Below are 15,344 nucleotides of genomic sequence, written 5' to 3'. Positions count from 1 at the left end.
TATAAAAGTTACTGAAAAATAAAGTCTTACTCTCAATCACCTGAGAGTGGTATATTCTGCCTGTTCATTCTTAATTACTATATTTCTGTTTTCAGAGTTCCCAAGAAGGACAAATGGATTAAAAACTATAAATGACTAATATGTCAATATTGATCACTTATATCAAACCAATCAATGAGGATAATAAATAATTTAAAGCTTCAATGCATACAGTTATACAAATATTTATTCATGTTCTGTTATAAATAGTGTGCCCATGGCTGATCAAAAGCTACCTGCAGTGAAAATTTTCTCTTTTAAATATGTTTACCTCTGCTCTCCTTTAGAATTCACAAATAATATTTAAATTTTCTTCTAGAGGATCCCAGGGAACCAAACTTGTTAGGAATATTTCTATGGAAGTCTTATGATGGGTGATGGAAGTGGTGATATTATTCATCTGGACCTAAACAAGAGCTAATGATTCTAAACTATACATTTCATTCAGATTCTCACATTATTTGGACATCAAACAAATCTTTACATTATTCAAACACATTTTGTAGTTGATCAATAGCTCAACAAATACTCTATAAAATATACTATCTAAAATTATTATTAATCAATATTATTAAATCTTTTTACAGTGATATGTTAAATTTTATAGAGAAAAATTAACGCTAAAATATATGCTCATTTGTATGAAATACTTATATTCTTTCCTTCAGCACATCAAAATGTATTCCATAAGTCAGTAATATTCTTTTGTATATTCCAGTAACTTAGAAAACTGCCTGGGAGAAATTAAATGAATCTTTCCCTCACAAGGAGATTATTTTCCAATCCATGAGTGTTACATAAGTCATAACCTCAATTCTGTCCACATCTCTTTATTTCATACCAAAGACATAATTTTAAGAAACACAATTTCAAAACATAAAGACTATTTAATGTTGTAAAATTCTTTTAAGAATATGGCCCATGAAATAGTTGTAGAATAATAGCATTTAAATTTTGAATACTGATTTCAATATGTGTGTATGTGAAGATATTTGCAGAAAGTGGACAGATTGCTTCACCGTAATGCAAATTTTGAAAGAACATGATGATGGAAGAGGTAGAAACAAAAGAAAATATGTTACCAAAATGAACATAATTATTCCATCAGAATTATTAAGTACTCAATATGAAACTCTAAAAACTAAGCCTTTTTTTTTCCTCAGTTATGCTTGCAACATAAAAAATAAATTAGAAACTACAGTACATTGCCAGTACTTAAACAAATGGCATAGAAGTTAAGTACCTTTCTATTTAGCTTCTATGTTTTCTAATTAAGTAGATTATCTTCTACCTGGAGTAACAATATAAAAACTAGTTCAGGAAGTAAAACTCACAGTTGAGGAGGACTGTTCATAAATACTTCACCACATTTCTTTAAATAAATTGAGGACTTTTCCTGGTGGTGATTTGGCTGAGAAGTCAAAGTTTTACAGTAGTAATCAGAGGTGCAGAACTCACTTATATTTGAAGATTTATGGCAAAGAGAGATGTGACAGAAGATATAGATAAATACTACAATTTTCCTAAGAAAAGTTTTGTAAAGTCCAGGAATTAAAATTGATCAGGCTTATAACTGTACCATATTCATATTCTCTTTTCATTATGTTAGTTTCTTTAGACATGTTACTTTTTCACTGGGGATTTTGGATACAAGTATTAAAAGATTTACATAAACATATGATGATAAACTTGTCATCAAGTTTTTTGTATAAATATCTATTACTGATGAAATGTTTCATATTTAATTATGAATTTATTCAAAACATAATAGAAACAACAGAACAGTGCTCTATCTTTGGCCATATCTTATTTAATACTTTAATAAATTGCTTAAATAAACATACAAAATGTAAACTTATCACAATGTTAAATTTAAAATAATAGTTAATATGTTGAATGATGAAAGCAAGATTTAAAATGATTGCTAGACTAGACTTTAACACAATCTTGAAGACACATTCATTAGCTTATAAGTATTTTAAGGCTGGAAGAAAATAAATTGAGAAAGAAATATAATAGACAAGTGTGTCATTCTTAACATAAGCATATGGAGAAAAAAGTTATGAAATTTTTCATAAGGATCAAAATACCACATTAAGGAATTGATAATATCAAGTTTTAATAAGAGTAAGACTTCCATGATAAAAGTAATGTTTCCACCACATCTTATGATTTTGACATTGAGTTGGGGTATGGCATTTATATGAAAGCATTTATTGTAAAGGAAGATTGTCACTCCAGAGAAGACCCAAAAACTATTCACAGAGAAGATGAAGGTAAATAAAATAACTCATATAGGTGGTGTTTGAGATAAAAAGGATATTTTTACAATATAAATTTGAAGAAAGACAATAGAATTAGGAATGGAGACCAGGAGACAAATAAATCACAAGGTAGATTTGGCAACTAAATGATTTAAAAAGAAGATGAACACAATAATATATATAACGGTATTTGAAAATGAGAAGACCAAGGGTCAGCAACGCTGCCTGGAAAAAGAGTGGCATCATTAATAGAAATAGAGTCTAGGGAAAGCCGAGCAGTTGGAATAAGAAAGGTGACATTTGTACACATAACAATTGTGAGGCACACCTCACATATTAGAGAAATGTCTATCTGCCTGAGGAATATTTCAATTCAGACAGACTTGTTTCTCTGCTTAGTTTATTTCATGTAAGCATAGCTCAATTTATACATTATACATCATCCTGAGTCAATATGTGCACTTTTTAAAAATTACATGGTAACTTACACTCTAAATACACTTTAGGAAAATTCTCCCAGTCATTTAAAAATTGATATATAACATGCATGCAAGAAATGTGCATAAATTCCTGCATATACAGTTTGATGAATATATGATAAATGAGCTCATTTGTGTAACCAGCACCAGGATCCAGAATTGGAACATTATCATCATCACAGAAGAGTCTTGTTTACCCTTCTAAGAACTTCCTCTTCTTAAGTAAATAATCTCCCAATTTCTAATAGCTTACTGTTATATTTTATGTAAGAGCAGTGATAAATAAGTATGGTTAATGTTTAAAATTTTTAAATTACAGTAAAAGACACATTGTGAAAAATACTCCTCAAAATATTCTCCTTCACTTTGAATATGCACCATCATACCTGCCACTCTGTGAAGCAGGTCTGGAAGTCCTTTTTCATGAGTATCTATAGTAGCACTGCCCTGAGTGCCTCAATGTGCTCAATAATTTTCAAAACTTTACCTTTCATGGTTAATTGAAGTTGGGAAAGAATCAGAAGTCTCATGGTACCAGATCCAGAGAAAAAGTGGGTGAGGACAGCACTCATAAGCAGCATTCATTGTATTTTTGATCACATCTCATAAAGACACTTATGAGAGGACTTCCAGAACTGCCTTGGAAAATGGCAAAAATGATGGGATAAGTGTGTTTAAAGGAGTATGAGGAGCATTTTGAGTAGTATTCATGGCTCTAATAAGTGTTATTTAAAGGTCACCATATAGATGACCCTAAATGAACCAACACAGTATTTGCTCTTTTTTTTAAATTAGAATTTGCACTTAATCCCTTTCTTTTGGTAAAAATTATGTTTATAGGATACATCCTTATTGTTGTAGGTAGATGGCATGCTTTCACTCTTGTTAGTGCATATTGAAAAGTGTGTCTTAGTTACACTTCCTTTACTGTAACAGAATACCTAATGGCCACACCATGAAAGAGAAGATATTGGCTCATGGTTTTAGTCCACAGTTGGTTGGAGGCAAGGTATAAACAGGATAGCAGAGGGACATCTCTAAAGGAATTGCTCAACCCATGCTAGCCAGGAAGCAGAGAGAGAAGAGAGAAGCCAGGAATGGACTTTTAACCTTCCAGGTCAGGCCCCCAGTGACTCGCCATTTCTGACAAGGCCACAATTTCTAGCAGCATATTCAATTACCAACTCATCAGTGCATTAATCCACTGATAAGGATAGCACTCCAATGATCCAGTCACTATCTTTGAATACCTCAAGCTTTTGTGGAACATTTTATATCTAAATAAAAATGGTGTGAGTATAACACAGTTTTATTTTGTAATCAACCCTAGATGAGTATTTTATTGGCATTTGGGAAGTTTCTACACTTTGTGTATTACTAATTATGCTGTGATACATTTTATTCTCCACAACATTTAATGGGTAAACATATTATACATTTCTTTTGGGTGTGAATTTTATAACCAGGAAAAGAATATTGGTTTAAATCATGGACATGTTCACTTTTAGTACACTGTCAGTTTTTCATAGTGGTTTTACTGTTTACATTCTCACTAACAATGTTAGAGAGGTCTGGTTGCTCCACATTCTCCCCAGTATTTGACGTTGTCAGAATCTCATTACAGCTATTCTGGCAAATGTGCCAGATTAAATTTATATATCTTTCAGAGCAAATGAATTTAAATATTTGTCATTTCTTTGCCAGTTATAAATTCCATTTTATAAACTGAATAAAGTATTTGTTTTTATTCTGCAATTTTTTCCTCTATCCTGTAGTTCTCTATATGTTCAGAAATACCTGTCTCTTAGCAGAAGTGTTTTCTAAATACACTTCCTCATTCTAAAGTTTTTCATTTTCTTTTTCGTATTGAACAGAAAAGCTCTTAACACTAAAGTAATTCAATGAAAATATTTTGCCTTCATTATTTGATTTTTTGTAGTTTGTTAAAAACCTACTCTAGAATATGAAATTGTCATCATATAATATCTTTCTTATGACTGTGTCTAGATGTGCCTCCAAAGCCTCATGCAGTCAGAGGTGGGACTCCATCAGAGGTGGCTGGATCTAGAATGTGTGACACTGGGAATGATTCATGGCACAATGCTAGGCTCAAGGGCACTATGATTAAGTGTGTGAGTGCTACCTGCCCTAAGTAATCTGGATAAGATATAAAGGATAGAAAGAGACTTGGTCATCCCTTGTTGCTTTACTCCTTCTGGCCACCAGAACAGTTTATCCTCTGCAATGCCTGTCTGCCATGCCACTCTGCCTTGGGGCCAGCCAGTTATGGACTGAAACCTCTACAAACTGTGAGCTAAATAAACCTCTCCTCCTTTAACTTTGGATGTCAGATATTTTGTCTCAGCAATGAGAGAAAAGTAAGTAAGACAATCTCCTACAAATTTTATTGTCTACATTTTCAATTTAGAACAGTTATCCACCTAAAATTTATTTTCTGAGTGGAGAAGTAAAATGGTCAATATTGAGTTTTAGAGTAGCAATATCTAAAAGGCCTTGCATTTATAGAAATATTTTATTTTCTCCATGTACTCATGTCCATACAGTTTTCTACATGTAAGACTCTGTTCTACTCTATATTTGTGTGATTGTTATGCTTGTTATTTTATACAAAAACCATGCAGTTCTAATTACTCTGATAGTATATGGGCTTTGTTAAATGCCAGTGTAAATCCTCTAAGAAGAATGAAGAATGTATTGATGTTTCTTAGACATTTTCATTTTAACATATAATAGCATTAAAATGAATTTGTCAGCAAATACACACAGAAACTAGTTGTTTAAATGAAATTCTACTGAGTTGATAGAACTGATATTTTATTTCTATCCAAAATACAGTATTATATTTATAAGATATTCTTTATTTTCTTCAAATCAGGCTTTTTTGTATACAAATGCCTTACACATGTTCTGTTAGGCATATTCCCAGACATTTTCGTAACCTGCTTCTTAAAAGAATTCTTACAATGTAAAAATGATAGTTGTAACTCAATTACTTTATGATTTTAGGTTATGTTGTTTTTATTTGCATGGTCCATAAATGGCTCCTGTAGCTTTTACTTAGTTCATATTTTTGATCTCTATAGTTGATTCTTTTCTGTCTCTTTGATTCTTTGATATTCTCAGTATGTCAATAAAGTTATGGACAGAGGAGAAGGCTTCCAGATCAACATGATCCCACTTCCAGTGCAGAGGAGGAAGTTTCCAGGTCAACATACCACTGCTCCCAGCACAGGTGGGCTGTGCAGGCAACAGCAGCATTACCCCCTACCCCATTGAAATGAGGAGAAAAATAAACCAGCCTCAAAACCAGACTTCAAGATCACCTACAGCAACCCCAAAGGGAAACCAGATGGAAGACTCTGATAATCAACCACCTGGACTCTCTGAACTGGCAATGAAAGAGGATCTGGAAAAAATGAATTCAGAAATAATTTCTCAGATAACAGCAGAGATTATGCCCATAGTGCAAGACAAGATTAATAAATCTAGAGAGGAGCTCAGGAACATGATGGAATCCCAACATAGGAAACAAATGGAATCCATAAAACACATGCAAACAGATTTCCAGGAGATTAAAAACCCCATTGAAAGTCTACACAACAGAATGATCCAATGTGAAGACAGAATTTCAGATACAGAAAATAAGATTGCAATTAGTGACCAGGAAAAGAAAAATTCCTTTAAAATTGTAAGGGACCATGAGAAATCAATCCAGCAGCTGCTAGACGATGCAAAGAAGAATACCATAAGACTAATCAGAGTCAATGAAGAAACAGGAGAGAGTGCAGATGACATAAAAAAAACTGTTCCCAGAAGTGATGGGAGAAAACTTCCCAAGGAGGGGAAAAGAACCTGACATACAGATAAGTGAGGCACGTAGGACTCCAACTAGCTTTGATCAAAAAAAAAATCTACACATAGGCATATAACTGTTAAGATTTCAGAAACCCAAAAGAAGAACAAAGTCCTACAAGCAGTTAGAGAAAAGAAACAAATTACATACAAAAGAAAGCCCATCAGAATCACAGCAGATTTCTCAATGCAAACGTTCAAGGCAAGAAGAGCTTGGAGTGATGCATTCCAAGCCCTAAAGGAAAACAGCCTCCAATCCAGATTGACGTATCCTGCAAAACTATCTTTCAAAATTCATGGAGAAATAAGACACTTTCCTGACAAAGAGCACCTTAGGAACTTCATGAATACCAAACCAGCACTCAAAAAAAAACTTAGACAATATCCTAGGAAAAGACAATGAGGATCATGACCCCAAGAAACCCTGCAAAATGAATCCATTGGGCACTACAAGAAATTAAACATGAAGAGAGAGAATCCAACAAACAGAAAAAGTCATGACAATGATAAGTCAATGGATATCAGTTACAACCATCAATGTTAATGGTCTCAATTCATCAGTCAAAAGAAATAAACCAGCAGAATGAGTCAAGAACCGAGATCCAATAGTATGCTGCATACAAGAAGCAAACAATTCAAAATGAAACTCATAGACTGAAAGTTAAAAGGTGGAAATCAATACCCCATGCAACAGGAACCCGAAAAAAAAAGCAGGAGTAGCTATCCTCTTTGCAGATCAAGTGCAATTCAAACCAACACTGATTAAGAGAGACAAAGAAGGACACTATATCCTTGTAAAGGGAACAATCCAAGAAGAAGAGATGACAGTCATAAATATCTATGCACCAAACACTCATGAACTCAGCCATATAAAACAAAGACTAAAGGACATGAAAAATCATATAAGAACTAATACAATAGTAGTGGGGGACATCAATACCCTACTGTCACAAATACATAGATCAACTAGACAAAAAAAAGGAACAAAATACTAGAACTCAATCAAACTCTTGAACAAATAAACTTAACAGATGTTTACAGAGTGTTCTACCCCACAAAATCAGAATACACATTCTTTTCAGCTCCACATGGGTCATTCTCCAAAATAGACCACATACTCGCACATAGAATATATTTAAGTAAGTGCAAAGGAATTGAAGTTATTGCCTGTATATTACCAGACCATAGTGCAATGAAATTGGAGATCAATAGCAACAGAAACCCCCAAAATTCCATAAACACATGGAAATTGAACAACATACTTCTGAGTAACCAACGGCTCACAGAGGAAATTAAAGAAGAAATGAGACAGTTCCTTCAATTAAATGGCAATAACAATACAACATATCAGAATCTATGGGACACAAAGAAAGCAGTCTTATGAGGGAAATTCATAGAAGTGAATACTCACATTAGGAAAACAGAGCAAGCCCAATTAAACAACCTGATCCTAAACCTCAAGCTTCTAGAAAAAGAAGAGCAGGACAAACCTAAAGCTCATACAAGGAAGGAAATTATAAAGATCAGAGAATGCAATGGAGACTAAGAGAATGGTACAAAAAAACAATGAAGCCAAGAGTTGATTCTTCAAATGAATCAACAAAATTGACAAACCTTGGCCAACGTTATCAGAAAAAGGAGAGAAAAGGCCCAAATCCATACAATTAGGAAGAAAGGGGAGAAATTACAACAGACCCAGCAGAAATCCAGAGGATCATCAATACCTACTTCCAGAACCTATAAGCCAATAAGATGCAAAACACAGAAGAAATGGACAGACTCCTAGATACATATGAATTAACAAAGATGAATGAAGAAGGGCTAAAAATTCTAAATGACCCAATATCAATCAGGGAAATTGAAAACGTAATTAAAAACTTACCAGTGAAGAAAAGCCTGGGTCCTGATGGCTTCACTGACAACTTCTACAAGACATTTAGAGAGGAACTACTGCCACTACTGTTTAAACTCTTCAGTGAAATTGAAAGGGAAGCAATACTCCCAAATTCATTCCTGGAAGCAAGCATCACCTTGATCCCCAAAGCAGAGAAAGACCCAACTGAAAAAGAGAACTATAGGCCAATCTCACTAATGACCATAGATGCAGAAATCTTTAATAAGATACTGGCAAATAGAATGCAGAAGATCATCAAGAAGATCATACACCCTGACCAAGTCGAATTCATCCCAGGAATGCAAGGATGGTTCAACATACGCATAATCAATCAATGTAATACACTATATCAATACAGCCAAGGACAAAAACCATATGATCATCTCAACAGATGCAGAAAAAGCATTTGACAAAGTCCAACATTCATTTATGACAAAAAAACCTACAAAAAGTTGGAATAGATGGTTTCTACCTCAATCTGATAAAAGCCATCTATGAAAAACCAACAGCCAATATCATATTAAATGGTCAAAAACTGAAATCCTTCACACTGAAAATCAGGAACAAGACAAAGATGTCCACTATCACCACTCCTGGTCGATATAGTTTTGGAAACATTAGCCATGGCAATTTGACAAGAGAAGCAATAAAAGGAATAAAGATAGGTAATGAAGAAGGCAAATTGTCATTATTTGCAGATGACATGATACTCTATATAGAAGACACCAAGAACTCCACCAAAAGTCTTCTAGACTTAATAACCAAATTCAGTCAAGTAGCTGGTTACAAGGTCAACACACAAAAATCAATAGCTTTTCTGTATATGAACAACAGACTCACTGAGAGAAAAATAGGGCAAACAATTCCTTTCCCAATACCATCCAAAAAGCTGAAATACCTAGGAATCAACCTAACAAAAAAAATCAAAGACCTCTTCTCTGAAAACTGTAGCACTTGAAAAAGAAATTGATGATATCAGAAAATGGAAAGACATCCCCTGCTCTTGGTTAGGAAGGATCAACATAGTGAAAATGGCCATACTTACAAAACTGTTGCATAGATTCAATGCAACTCCACTTGAAGTCCCAGCAGCATTCTTCATGGACCTTGAGAAAACAATCCAAAAATTCGTTTGGATCAAAAGAGACCCAGAATAGCAAAAGCAATTTTAGGTAACAGAGACATGGCAAGGGGTCTTACAATCCCCAACTTGAAACTATACTACAAAACTACTGTGATAAAAACAGCCTGGTACTGGCAAACAAACAGACCTGAGGATCAGGGGAACAGATTAGAAGATGCAGAAACAACTCCAGACACACTCAGCCACCTCATCTTTGACAAAGGAGCCAAACACCCTCCCTGGAGGAAAGATAGCCTCTTTAATAAATGGTGATGGAAAAATTGAGTTTCAACTTGCCAAACATTAAAACTAGTCTTATATCTCTCACCATGCACTAAAATATAATTGAAACTCTGTTAAAATTCTAAATATTAAAACAGAAACCCTGAACCACCTGGAACAGAGGTTAGGTAGTACTCTTGAAGAGATTGGTGTAAGAAAAGATTTTATGAACAAAACCTCAGTTGCCTGTGAACTAGCACAAACAATCAACAAATGGAATCTCTTCTTACTAAAAAGCTTCTGCACAGCAAGAGAAACCACCAACAGAGTGAAAAGACAACCCACAATGTGGGAAAAAATTTTCACCCGCTGTTCCTCAGACAAAGGTCTACTATCTATAATCTATAAAGAACTTAAAAAAATCAGACCTCCCAAATTTAAAGACCCAATTCAAAAATGGGCATCTGAAATGAACAGACATTTCTAAGGGAAAGAAGTAGAAATAACAAATAAACATATGAAAAAAATGTTCAACATCACTGGTCATTCAAGAAATGCTTATGAAGACAACACTGATATTCCACTTAGGAAGAATGGCTGCTATCATGAAATCAACCAATAACAAATGGTGGGCTGTGGGGAAAGGGGAACACTGCCCCACTGCTGATGGCAGTGTGGACTAATGGAACCACTGTGGCAATCAATATTGAGATACCTCAAAGAACTAGAACTGGAAGTCCCATTTGACCCAGCTATTCCTCTGCTGGTTATCTTCCCCAAAGAATTAAAAGACTCATACCACAGTGATATATGTGCACCCATGTTCATAGCAGCACAGTTTGTAATAGCTAAAACTTGGAAACAGCCCAAATGCCCATTAACTAGAGACTGGATCAAGAAAATGTGGGGGTTTTTAAAAATAAAATGGAGTACTACTTAGCAGTAAAAAATGATAAATTAAAGACATTTATAGCTAAATGGTTTTACATTGAGGCGATGCTCTTAAGTGAAATAAATAGGATACACTTGTGTAAATACCAATAGTTTCTCTAGTATGAGAATCTGAAAGTGTAAATAAGAACTAAAAGTTATAATAGATAATGTGAAATAGTAAGAAAAGGGCAAAGAGGAAGGGGAAGTGGAAGGAGTAGGGGAAAGGAAATAAGGGAATGGAATTAATATGAGAAAATGAAAAAATGGAATCAAAGTCTTTGTAAATAGGGAGGGAAGAAGGGGCTGAAGGGCAGGCAAGGGAAGGGTAAAAAATAAGAACCAAGAGAGATTATCTAAAGGTGCAAATTTACAATGATGAATGTCATTATATTGTATACCTAAAATGTACCAATAAAATAAAAAATTTTTTAAAGTTATGAACCTTAATACTTTCATTAAACAGCTATGTTGCAGAATTGAAGCCTCATTCAGTTCAAAAATTCCTTAGGTAAGCAGTTTCTTTCTCAATATTACCTGATAAGTGATAATGATGAAGTAAACCACTTGTGTGTATTGTGGCAAGGTCAGGATAGATAATGTTTGATTTTTTTCTTTTCCCATTAGGCCTTTGCAGCTGTTTACATAGATAACTGTGACTACCACTATTAATATACAATAGTAAATTTATTTTTAAATATTGATACACAGAAGTAAATAACTATATATAAATAAATAATGAAGAGTTCTATAATAAATGCAAATAGCTCCATTGCAATGAATGTTATCTGTTTAGTACCAAACTCTCCCTGAATCATCCATCAAGATAACAAAAAGTATAAATACAAAGCAAGATAACATAAGACAGTCCAAGAGGCAAAATGAACAAAAGAATCCCAAATGCAGACCCTCCCCAGCCCCTAATCCATTCTGGACATAAGTTTCAATGAACATTTTGATGAATAAGGCAAATATAGTTAATTATTGACAGTCAGAGAAGCATAACTCTTGTTTTGCTTTTGTTATAAATACTGAGGGCTCAATTGAAAGAAAACAATAGTTGATAGAAATCTCTCAATGAAGTAAACATAGTGATAAAGTACAGCTGAAGGCTTGTGTATCTCTCCTTGCCTTTTATACTACTGATTGCTGGAAACCAGATATAAAAGAAAGAACCAAATAAAAAGTGGACTGTTTGAGCTTAAGTAAGGTCAAATGGTAGAGAAGAGTTTGCTCTTAGAATTTTTAAATATTTTATGAAATACCTCCTTTACAGGAGAAGAAAAAATAAAGACGAGAAAATAAGGAAAATAAATATGCTTCTTTTTAGCAAGTAGTCTTTGTGCAGTAGAGATTAAACATTTTGGTTTATAAACAATGAGTTTACATTGAATCAAAATATCATACCAAAATAAGCCATTTCATAACAGTTAATATATTATGAGAGTCTAATATACCAACTTCAGTGAGTGAGAGGTGAAAGGATAGTCTTAATGAACATGAGAAAAGTCTGAGACCTTTGCAATATTCTCGATGACGAATCAAAACTATTCATTTGGATGCTCTGGAACCAATGTGATTAAACATTGACTTTGGAAAGTTTTGAGGAGCAAAAAATAATTTCAGAAAGCAAAAAGAGTAACTGTCTAGCTAAGGCATCCCCCTTCTTCATGAAATTGATCAGTTGCAAATGATCCAGAGGCTGAATAAAACATCTGACCTTCCTAGATGTATTCAGAGTTTTTAGAAAGACAATATGCATTTGGTATAATTCTTAATCTAGATGATAATTTTTAAAACCTAAAAGAAGTCACCTAAGTACTTCTATTCCTACTTTGAAATGAAGCAAAAGAAGTGAAGTTGAGGAGAGGTTTTTTTGTTGTTGTTGTTCTTTCTGCATATTGATGCTTATTGGTGGCATTATTTAACTTAGTACTTGAAGCTGTTCTATAATGCCTATTGAGCTGTCTCTATATTTATGTGGATAATTATTGCAGAATAACAATTCCTAAGTGTTGCAGAATAATGCTGGTACATTTGATAAAGTCCAAATGATTGTCATTTTAATTGAAATAATGTAATGTTGCCAGAAGGTAATATTTCAATCACAGTTCAGGAAGTGAAACCTAAAACTTGTCAAGTAATAGTTCTGAAGTTCCTTTCCATTGGTTAGTTTCTTATAATCACTAGGCAGACTTTTTTTTTCTTTAATTCCTTCTTTCTTTCTTTTCTTTCTCTTTCTTTCTTTCTTTCTTTCTTTCTTTCTTTCTTTCTTTCTTTCTTTCTTTCTTTCTCCTTTCTTTCTTTCTTTCTTTCTTTCTTTCTTTCTTTCTTTCTTTCTTTCTTTCTTCCTTCCTTCCCTTCCTTCCTTCCTTCCTTCCTTCTTTTCTTTCTTTCTTTCTTTTGCCGTCAAGTGGGCCAGGCTCACTGCTCCCCCTGAACAAATACCCTCAGGGAGGTCTTCTGGGTCCGAAAAACTGTCTACTGCTCCCACCCCAATAGTGGTCATGGGTTGGGCGACCTAAAACATAACTGATATTGATCCTCATGCCATCCTGACAAGTGGGCCTTAGAAACAGACTTAATATTAAGTTTATAAAAATAACAGGGCATTTCTTGCCCTCCAGATTAGTGGTAGCAAGTTCATACTCACTGTAGAGGCAAATGGACATATAATTCCTCTGGGCTTAATCTAAGCAAAAAAATATCAACTTTTTTGTTTGGAATCAAGAATACTAGATTTAGTTTTATTTATTTATTTTTTGTATATCCTTTTACTGGTACATTTTAGGTGTACAATATAATGACATTCATCCTTGGTGATATGTACCTTTACATACTCTCTTGGTTCTTATTTTTCCCTCTTCCCCTGCCCTCCCTTCAACCCCTCCATCCCTCCCTATTTACAAAGACTTTGTTTCCATTTTTTCATTTTTTCATATTAATTTCCTTCCCTTCTTTCCTTTCCCCTACCCCTCCCAGTTCCCCTTCCCCTTTGCCCCTTTTCTTCCTATTTCACATTATCTATTATAACTTTTAGTTCTTATTTACACTTTCAGTTTCTCACACCAGAGAAACTATTCAGTATTTACACGTGTGTCTTGTTTATTTTGCTTAAGAGTATAGCCTCAATGTGCATACATTTAGCAATAAATCTCTCTATTTTCTCGTTTTTGATGGCTGAACAGTACTCCATTTTATTAAAAAAAACCCCACATTTTCTTGATCCAATCTCCAGTTGATGGGCATTTGGGCTGTTTCCAAGTTTTAGCTATTACAAACCGTACTGCTATGAAAATGGGTGCACATATTTCACTATGGTAGGATACTTTTAATTCTTTGGGGAAGATCCCCAGCAGTGGAATAGCTGGGTCAAATGGGATTTCCAATCCTAGTTCTTTGAGGTATCTCCATACTGATTTCCACAGTGGTTGCACCAATCTACACCCACCAGCTGTGGAGCAGGGTTCCTCTTTCACCACAGCCCTGCCAGCATTTGTTATTGGTTGATTTCACGATAGCAGCCATTCTTTCTGGACTGAGTTGGAACCTCAGCTTTGTTTTCATTTGCATCTCTCAAATGACCAGTGATGCTGAAGAATTTTTCATATGTTTTTTTTTTGCCATGTCTACTTCTTTGTGTGAGAAATGTCTGCTCTTCTTGCTTTATATAGCATCACATTTTTAGAAGGTTTTGTGAAAAGAGAACAGAAGCTTAACAAGAAGAAAGTAGGAGCCAGCAGAAGTCTCTGGATAGTGCATTCACTACAGAGCTACAAGAGGCTTCTGAGAGAAATTTTAAAAACTAAATCAAGTATTTAATCTAGTACTTACTATGTGCTATTTATTCTGCTTGAAAATGGCTATTTTCTAGAAGCAATGATGCTGGAAAATCAGCAAGGAAATCTAGTGACCTGAAAATCATATAAAAACTAAGTGCAATATATGCCATAAAATCAAACCATTTCTAATTTTAGCATCAATATCAGTATTCTTACAGTCATAAATTTTTAAATATATGACCTAATAAATAACTTGTAGGTAGTAATTGTAAGAGGCGTGATAAGGAACATTACCACATTGATTTACTTTTTTTACTTTAATACGTAGAGAATTTTCTTAAACCATGTTTCTCACATATTAAAGTAAATAAATTTTCTTTTCTCTTTTCTTTTAAATCTCAATTTAGAAATACCAATCAGGAAATTCAGATAAATTCTTTAAATTTTTCTTCAAAAATATTTTTTAGACTTTTAAAAACATTTTACAAAAATGAAAGGGTTAAATAGAAATAGAACCATCTATCATTTTGCTCTGAGTGAAACCTATTTTATTCATCTATGTCAGTTTATAATTTAAGGTCTTCTCTAAATATCAATTTTTATTTAACATATGTGGAACATTCATTCATATATCTGCTTTAACATCAGTGATAAAATTATGAAATAGTTCTGTAGAAATCACTCCCAGTTCTCTGTAGAAAATAAATTTCTCTTTGTAGTGTATCCAGTAGAATTGAA

General features: G+C 33.8%; 1 pseudogene across 1 annotated transcript in view; it reads left to right on the top strand.

Annotated features, from left to right (window-relative positions):
- LOC147826709 (protein FRG1 pseudogene) overlaps nucleotides 1-15,344 on the top strand; it is a 52,754-nt pseudogene that overhangs the window by 14,504 nt on the left and 22,906 nt on the right. The window contains exons 2-3 of the transcript XR_015453420.1: nucleotides 5,009-5,160; nucleotides 5,927-11,335. The product of XR_015453420.1 is annotated as a protein FRG1 pseudogene (transcript). The remainder of the gene's footprint in view (nucleotides 1-5,008; nucleotides 5,161-5,926; nucleotides 11,336-15,344) is intronic.

Source organism: Heterocephalus glaber, unplaced genomic scaffold (genome assembly GCF_053883595.1).
Source record: "Heterocephalus glaber isolate CG9 unplaced genomic scaffold, H.glaber_assembly_v1.0 deba00001461, whole genome shotgun sequence".
Lineage (NCBI taxonomy): Eukaryota > Metazoa > Chordata > Mammalia > Rodentia > Bathyergidae > Heterocephalus > Heterocephalus glaber.
The sequence above is the reverse complement of the archived record's forward strand: the minus strand, read 5'-3'. Positions and strand labels throughout refer to the sequence as shown.